Source organism: Crocuta crocuta, unplaced genomic scaffold, assembly GCF_008692635.1.
Source record: "Crocuta crocuta isolate KB4526 unplaced genomic scaffold, BGI_CrCroc_1.0 scaffold303, whole genome shotgun sequence".
Taxonomy (NCBI): Eukaryota; Metazoa; Chordata; class Mammalia; order Carnivora; family Hyaenidae; genus Crocuta; species Crocuta crocuta.
The window spans coordinates 3,366,545-3,375,295 of record NW_027528276.1 but is presented as its reverse complement, the minus strand read 5'-3'; the positions used below and the strand labels follow the sequence as shown (position 1 = coordinate 3,375,295).

Sequence of the window (8,751 nt, the reverse complement as noted above, 5' to 3'; positions counted from 1 at the left end):
GGGGGGGGGGGGGGGGGGGGGGGGGGGGGGAGGGAGGTTGAATAATGCTAAGATAATCAATTCAAAGTGATAAAAGGGTAACTGCTTTTGATTCCCACAAGGAGAAGCATTGACCTTGGCCGCTCAGACCTCGTTGGGTATGCATGCGAATGCGGGGAGGGCGTGCAAGTGAGCCTCTGAAAATGCCTTGTGCGTGTTCATGACCATGTGCTTGTGCGTGTGTCTGTGTGGATCTCAGATGTGGTGTGGGATGTGCTCTTCCAAAGGGTGCATACTGACTGTTTTGGGGTGTCTTTCAAAGCAGCATAGGCGTCAGCAACAGGAATATGGGGGTAGCCTAAAGATGATCCCCATCTCTGCCTCTTCATGTCTTCAAATTTGGGAAAGAAAGAGGAAGCAGCCCAGTCTCTGGATTTCTATGACAGACTTCTCCGTGATTCTGTGTATGTTCTTTGTGGTTATGTTGTTGAAAATCCCCAGCTCATGCTGAGTGGGGGTTCAGTCCGGGTTCCCCTCCCCACATTTCCACTACCTTCATTCATTTCTTTCTCTTTTCTCTCTCCCTCTTTGCTTACCACCTTATGTTTTATTGAGTCCTTATTAAGTATCCAGCACTGTGTTGTATGCCCTTCAAATATGTAATTCCATTTACTCCTCATATTAACTCATATCCCCATTTTACAGATGAGAACATTGAAGCCAAGAGAGGTTAAATGACTTGTCCAAGGTCTTGCTGCCAATGAGTGCAAGAGCAGACTCAAACTTGCCATTCCTGACTCCAAAGTGCCTACTTTTAACCACTTCTATTCCTTTCTCTCCTCTCTCACTTCTCTTCTCTTCCTCCTTCTCTCCCTTTCTCTCCCTTCCTGGCTTCTATAAACACCTACAAGTCCCTGGTGAACTGGAGGCTGGTTACTCACATTCCACCATTGCTCTGTGCTTTACACACATGTGGTTTCATAACAAGGATGTGATTCACGCTCAACTTTGGAGGACACCTCTATCTGTATAACATTGCCAAGTTCCTCGGCAAATGTTAAGGTGTTGAGGGAGAATCATTGACATTTCAGAGTTGGGAGCGCACCCTCTTCTTTTCACACAGACAAAACAAGGCCCGGGGAGGAGAGAAGGTTTGTCTGGGATGAGGTGGATGGCCAGCAGAGGAGCGAAGACCAGAAACCGGAACGTCCCCTGTGATCCTGACCCCATCGCAGCCAGCATTCAGCACACACAGCCCAGTCTGAGAAATCAGGGAGTCCCTTAGAAGACCAGGGCACCCCAGGTATTGCAATAGAAAGGATTCCTCAAATGGACACAGAACCCGGACCCCAGCAGGGCAAAAGCACCACCAGCCATTCTAAGAGCCCTGGCCGCCCCCCACCCCCCACCCTGGCCTCCTGCTGCCAAAGGAAGAGTGTCTCTTCAGATGAATAGCTGCTATGCAAGTGCTGGGGAGAAAGGCATTTATACTTAAAGGGTTGTATACCTACCCTGTTGAGTAGAGGACAGGAAAGGGGAACCTGAGAGAGGTAAACATGGCTGAGCCATACGGGGCCCCTGTTTCCTCCCTCCTTACCCCCTACCCTCCAGGGCCCACGTTGATGGCGGCTGTGGCTGTGGGTATTGGCTGAGATTTCCAATACCTTTCGGGGATACCTGATATGAGAGTCTAAGGCTCTGGAGTCAGGCAGACTTGATTTCCAAACCAGGTCCTGACACTGAAGAGTCTCAGTTTCCCCATCTGTAAAATGGGAATAAGAGCCTTACCATGAGTTTTTCAAGGCTGCCTGGAGAACAAATCTGAGTTGTCATAAACGCAAAGCAAGGGGTAGCATGTCTGGCAAAATGCGGAAATGGAACGGAGTAAGTAAAAGGCCTGCTCCTGGCACGTCTGCAGAGTTAATAATTGTAAGTTCCTCGTGCCTCTCGTTTCCCAGGGCTGGGCCTCTGATGTGGGTGATTAGGAAAAGAAACTGGGGCTCACACCTACCTTCACTTTTAAGTGGAGCTCTGAGTTTCTTGTAAATAGCTAAAGTCCTTTTTTGTAAGACAAATTAATAACAATTCAAAAATACCCAGGGTGTGGAATGGGTTTTTAAAAAATTGAGGTGAAATTCACATAGCTTTAAAGTAACCATGTTAAAGTGTATAACTAGGGCTGCCTGGGTGGCTCAGTCAGTTAAGCATCCAACTCTTGATTTTGGCTCAGGTCATGATCTCACAGTTCATGAGATCGAGCCCCACATTGGGCTCTGTACAGACACCGTGGAGCCTGCCTCAGGTTCATTCTCTCTCTCTCTCTCTCTCTCTCTCTGTCTCTCTGTCTCTCTCTCTCTGCCTCTCTGCCCCTCCTTCAGTTGCTCATTTTCTCTCTTTCAAAATAAATAAATAAGCTTAATAAAATGTACAACTAAATGGCACTTAGTGCATTCACAGCGTTGGGCAGCCACCATCTACATTAAGTTCCGAAACATTTTCATCACTCCAAAAGAAACCCTGTACCTGTCAATCAGTCGCCCCTATTCCTCCCTTCTGTTTAAGGTTCTGGCAATCATCAATTGCTCTTTGTGGATTTCTAGATTTTCCAAATAAATGGAAGCAGACAGTGCGTGACTGTGTGTGGCTTCATTCACCTAGTGTAATGTCAGGGTTTTTCCACCTTGGAGCATGAATCTGCACTTCACTCCCTTTTTATGATCAAGTAATATTCCAGCATATGTGTGTGTCACATTTTGTTCGTCCATGCATATGCTGATGGGCATTTAGCTTGTTTCTGCCTTTTGCTTTTATGAATAATGCTGCTATTAAAACTTGTGCAGAAGTATTTGAGTGCCCTTTGTTAGTTCATTTGGCCGTCTACCTAGGAGTATAGTTACGGGGCTATGGAAATTCTCTAGAATGTCTCTCAGGGCAATTGTTGGGAGCTTCCATCAGGATGTGGATGGGCACAAGGTGTGTGGCCCCATGCCTGGAAACTAGGGGATGCTCACCGACTGGGCATTCCCTTTCCTCCTTTCTTACTTTTCCTCTCATCCAAACTTTTCCTTTCCTCACCTCATTTCTTCCCAAAGTTCGAGTGAATCTTCTGAGGTCAGTGGGGCTGTGTGGAGAGCCAGCCACATGGAGCTGCAGTAGACTCCGCTGTTATCCGGGGGGTGGCTCATCTGGAAACTGGAATGGTTAGTATCCAGAGTCTGACTCGCAGTGTAGGGAATGGGGCCTCCTGGGTTTGCAGGTAGGAGAGGCGAGGAGTACTCTAGGCCTTTGTGCTGGTCCAGTTACCAGCCACGGGGTCCCCAAAGGGGACAAAACTACTAGCACACTGAATGCTGTTCCTCAGATTTCTAACTCTGCATTGATGATTATCCCAGAGCTTCTAGAAGAATGGCTGGATTCAACTGGCCATCAGGACTGGACATGTGATGGTCCAGGCTGGGTCCTAGGCTCTCTCAAGAAAATTGAGTCCTAGCCCATAAACCTTGTGCCAAAGTTACTTTTCTTTTCCTTCTTTTGGTCTTATCATTGATTCTGTGGTTGAAACAAATCAATGATCATCTTAAATATATAATAATATATAGCATGTACTATACAGTATATACTATACACTATATATGCGTAATAATAGCTGACATCTATTGAGTGCTTACCATGCACCAGGCACATTTCCTGCACTAACTCAGTCCTTATAACAACTCTATTTCGTTGGGGGAATTGTGTTCCCCCCAGATTTATAAATTGAAGCCTAACTGCATCATGTGACATACTGGGGATAAGAGCTTTAAGGTGATTCAGGCTAAATGAGATCGTAAGGGTAGACCCCTGATCCTGTAAAAATGGTGTCCTTAAAAGAAGAGACACCACAGCTGTCTGTCCAACATGTGAAGACATAGTGAGAAGGTGGCCGTCTGCTAAACCAGTGAAGAGCCTTCAAAACCCAGCCGTGCTGGCTCCCTGAGCTTGGAATTCTAGCCTCCAGAACTGAACATGCAAATTCCTGTTACTGAACCCACCTACGCTATGGCATTTTATGGTGCCCCACGCCAACTAACACAACTATGAAGATAGTACGTTTACCATCCCCAATTTACATCTTTTCCAGAGATGTTAAGCCACTAAACCAAGGCCACACAGCTCAAAAGTGGCAGGACTGGAATTTGGACCCTGGACGTCTGGCTCAAGAGCCTGTTCCCTTAACCTTGAGGCTCCGGCCATTTTGAGATCCATATTGCAAGAGAACTCTCCGAAAAGTTCAAAGCCACTCTCTTGGCCACTTGCTACAGTGGCGTTGGCGCCTACCATTTTTGTGACCAGGGGAAGTGGAGGAGAAGAGTGAGGGGGTGACTTGCCAGTTGCTCCCAACACATACCATGAGTGGTGTGTTACAGTCGGTAGCAGTGCCAGCTATGAAAGTTGATTATGTGAATCTTTTCTCAACTCCGTACTTGGTGCCATCATGTTGGTAGGTTGAAATCCTCCTTGGTGGGAGTATTCACACCACAGAAATTGGCAAACATTGCAGATCAGAGCTTTTTCACTGGAGAACCCGTTGTTAAACATTTACCAGTACACTACTTCACAGCACATCAAAACACAGAGAAGGCGTATGGGGGCTAGGCTCCCTGGCAGCATGGGGTAAGGCCTGGTCCCCCAGGAACTTGCTTGGGGCCTCTCTGATTTAGTTTTCTTTCAATAGAATCATAGAACCTTGGGCTCTTGAAGCTGGAGAGACCCTTAGAGATATTGAAGCCTAACTTCTCATCTCCCAAATGGAAACTCAGGGCCCAGAGAGGGGAAGTGGCTTCCCTGTGGTCACACAGCACGTGTCACAGTGATTTGTGTGAATTTACATCCCTATAGCCCAAGCCTGTAGATCCAGTTGGGGAAGATGCCAGAGGTTTTCTGGCCTAGACTAGACATGGATGCTGCTATTTAGGGAACTATTCTGTGAGGATGGGGTAGTGTTTTCCGGATTTCCTGGCTCTTCCCTCCTCCTGCACTTCCACACCCCACAGGGTATAGTAGAGAGATAAGCAAGATGCGCACACTGTCATCAATAATGCAGCCTCTTCTGTCTCTGAGTGGAGGCCGTAGAAGTCGATGCGAATAGCACAGCTTGTAAATGTGCAGATTGGATCGGAGCCTCAAAGTGCACCCTAGAAAACACGGCTGCGTGTTCTTCATCTCCAGCTAATTATAACTTTATTCATTACAGTCTGGCTCATAAGATTATAGACCTAAATCAGGAATAGAATATGTGTTACATATATATTTTTGTAATACTTTCCCTCCGTCAGAAGTGAGTCTCTGCCTCTAACGGGAGGCGTGAAGTCAGAGTCCCGTCCCCAAGTCAGGCATCTGCAATGTGGCATTTTCTGTCGCAGGCGCACACTTTGCNCACCTCAGAAAGTCCCCGCCCCGCCCGCCCCGCCCGGCAAATCAGAGCGACTGTCAAAGGAAGATGTAAAAGGAGTTATTAATCTTTGGGGCCAAATGTTTTTAATTATGTACATACAGTATTCAAATTAGGTTAAAAACAGTCTTCATAGGTTTGGTTTTCCCTCTGCGGTTTATCCTGCAGAAAACCGCGGTGGGGCACGCAAGCGCGAAGGAGAGGAACATTCGGGGTCTTTCTTGTCTCAGAGGGCTTGACTTCTAAATATCACACTCTAAGCTTTAGCTCTTGGACTTTTTATTCTGTCTGTGTCTCCTCTTAGGAGACAATCCAATCTTTGGCTTTAAATATCCTCTATATGCTAGAGACGTCAGAACGTGGATCGGGGGCCCTTTCCTGCTCACCTAGCTCCAGCACCCTAAGCAGCACCCTGCCCCATGTGGGTTCTTGAGTGTTTCACAGATATCTCAAAACTTACAGGCTCAAAATAAAACCCTGGTTGTTTTCCTCTACCAAAACACGGCTCTCTCTGAACTGGCCCTGGTACTAACACTCTCCACTCTGACTCATTAAATAGCACTGTTCATACGCTTGCTCAACGTGCAAGCCCAAGAGTGATTCTGGATTCTTCTTTCCCTCACTTCTCCCAGGAAGGAGCAAATCCAACAGACGCTACCTGCAAATTGTATACCATTTCTAGCTTTTTCTCTCCAAAGTCACTGATACTCCTGTGGTCGTAGCTGCCCTCCGTGGGCTGAAGCGATCACCCCTCGCTGATTCCCCTTCTTCCTGTCTTGCCTCCCCACAGTCCATTAGCCACCCAGCAGTCAGAGGGATACTTTTAAAAATAAACAGTTTCGGGGCGCCTGGGTGGCTTAGTCGGTTAAGCGTCCGACTTTCGCTTAGGTCATGATCTCGCGGTTCGTGGGTTCGAGCCCCGCGTCGGGCTCTGTGCTGACTGCCAGCTCAGAGCCTGGAGCCTGTTTCAGTCTGTGACTCCCTCTCTCTCTGACCCTCCCCTGCTCACGCTCTCTCTCTCCCTCTCCTAGAAATAAATAAAACATTAAAAAAAAATTAAAAATAAACAGTTTCACCCCACTGTCTTGCTTACAACCCTCTGATAGCGTCAGGATACACTCCAAACCCCTTGCAATGGCCTCGAGGCCTCATGGGTTCTGGTCCCAGCCTAATTCTGCTCTCATTTCTGTTGTTTCTCTTAGTCTCTGGGTTCCTTGAGCTCACCAAACTTCTTCCTGCCTCAGGCCTTTTGCCTTGCAGTTTCTTCACCCTCTAAGACTCCCCCTTCTGTTCCTAACTCGGCTGGAATTCTTTAAATGTTATCTCTTCAGTGAAGCCCTTCCAGAGCAGCTGAACCTAGGCAGGGAGAGGGGTGATGGACCCCCCCCCACTTCCTCAAAGAGAGTTGTGTCCTCTCTCTAAACGAATCTCATAGAAAAGGGAATTCTCACAGGACAGCCAGGAGCTGAAAGGAACGGAGGGCAGAATGCTGACAGCTCCTTCATGCCAACAGCAGCCCATGGTGGCCATAATCTCAATGGTGGGCAATGGGTCACTGAGCACATAGTGATTACAGTCCACTGATCAGACTCTGCCCTGTGACTTTGGGTCCTGGTGCCTAGACAGAAAACACTGCCGTGTGTTGATTTTTACCATTCTTTTAAGATCTTCTCCCAAACTCTTCTCTGGTTCCCCATGAGTCTCATGCCACGGAGTTCCTAAAGCATGTGGGCTCGGATCTTCCTGAGGGCAGGGAGTGGGTCTTCTCGCTCTTCTCTCCTCCATGCTTATTCCTGTGCCTGGCACACAGCGGGCGCTCCGTAGGGGAGAAGGTTGTATGCACAATTGTCCTGTGACAGTAAGGTTTTGCCTTCATGGACTTGCCTTGTCCCCACACTATTAGATGCCGAGTGCACTGAGGTCAAGGCAGGGTCTTACCCACCTTTCTAGATTTCCTCATGGTGGAGTTAATGGGCTCTCCACACGTTTCTGTAGAACTGAAGTCACTGCTGAGGAGACTGATCCATACTCACCTCAGTTTAATGAAAGGGACCCACCGTGAAAAATGCCAGGTCCCTGCCACCCAGCAACCTGGCATCCAAGTGAGTAAGGTAGGTGTGGTCTTTTGACATTCGGGGAGGAGCAAAGCGGACAGCTAATGTGGTACTTAAGTCTCTTTGGGGTTTTCCTCTGGAGAAAAGAAAGTTTTCCCCTTTTACTGAAGATGCCAAACGAGGCCTGGCATGAAACATGGATTCATATGTTTTTTTGTGTGCAAACAATATATCCGTTATAGAACAGTTTTATATTTCCTCATCTGACTTGAAAGGGTGGCGCTTTGTATAAACCACATTGTTTGAGCTGAAAATTGTATTCTACAGATTTCATTTTGATAAGAGAATTCCAGCTTTGTTGCCAACCAACATTTTAAGAAGTCACATAAAGAAGCAATGCCTTGAAAATGCATTTTCTTTGCATGCTAATTCTGGTAGGTATCACCAATCTCCACAGTTATTTAACTTTTTGCATCCAAAACATTCCTTGTTTAACCAGAAGTGTGCTCTGGCAAAGACAATGGTCTTGGTGTAAATATAGTTTTCCCTCTTCTGTGTCACTTTCCATGGGTGTGTTGCACAGGCTGTGTGTCAGATCATCACTATCACCACATCACCATCACCATCATCATCACCATTGTCACAATCATCACATCATCACCATCATCATCATCATTATAATCATCAGTATCATCACTATCACCATCATCATCATCATTACCATTATCTCCACCATCATCACCTTCGCTATCCTCACCATCACCACTATCACCATCAACAACAGCAGTCACAATCATTAAGAACTTTCTATGTGCCAGGTATCTTGCTAAGCACCCCATATGCTTGTTTTTGTTTAATCCTCCCAACAGAGCTTTAGAGGTTACATCCTATTATTGTTTTCTCTTTTACAGATGGGAAATGACCTCAGAGAGGTTAAACAGCTTGCCCAATGTTGGTAAAATGTAGAGCTGTCTGGGCAATACAAAGCCTATCCTCTTGAGCACTGCATAATACACAATACAGTGATGAATGCTATCCATTCCTGGGGACTTCTGATCTTCCGAATTAGCTTTGGAAGATGCCTTGGCCTGGTGGAAAGTGCATCCATGTTCAAGTCCAGTGGATCTCAGTCCTAACCTCAAAGCATTATTGCTTATCAGTTAGATGTCCTTAGGCAAGTTGTTTTATTTATCTGAGTTTCACCGCCCCCCCCATCCTTAAAGGGAAGGGAGAATAAATATTTGTGAAGTACCAAGAAAGTGTCTGCAATACAGTAGGTGCTCAATG

The 8,751-nt window shown here is 46.7% G+C and overlaps 1 long non-coding RNA gene across 1 annotated transcript in view; it reads left to right on the top strand.

The window, feature by feature from the left end:
- LOC144222653 (uncharacterized) overlaps positions 1–7,892 on the top strand; it is a 9,928-nt gene extending 2,036 nt beyond the window's left edge. Inside the window, exon 4 of the long non-coding RNA XR_013332455.1 lies at positions 7,792–7,892. This is a non-coding gene — a long non-coding RNA (uncharacterized LOC144222653). The remainder of the gene's footprint in view (positions 1–7,791) is intronic.
- The last annotated feature ends 859 nt before the right edge of the window (positions 7,893–8,751 follow it).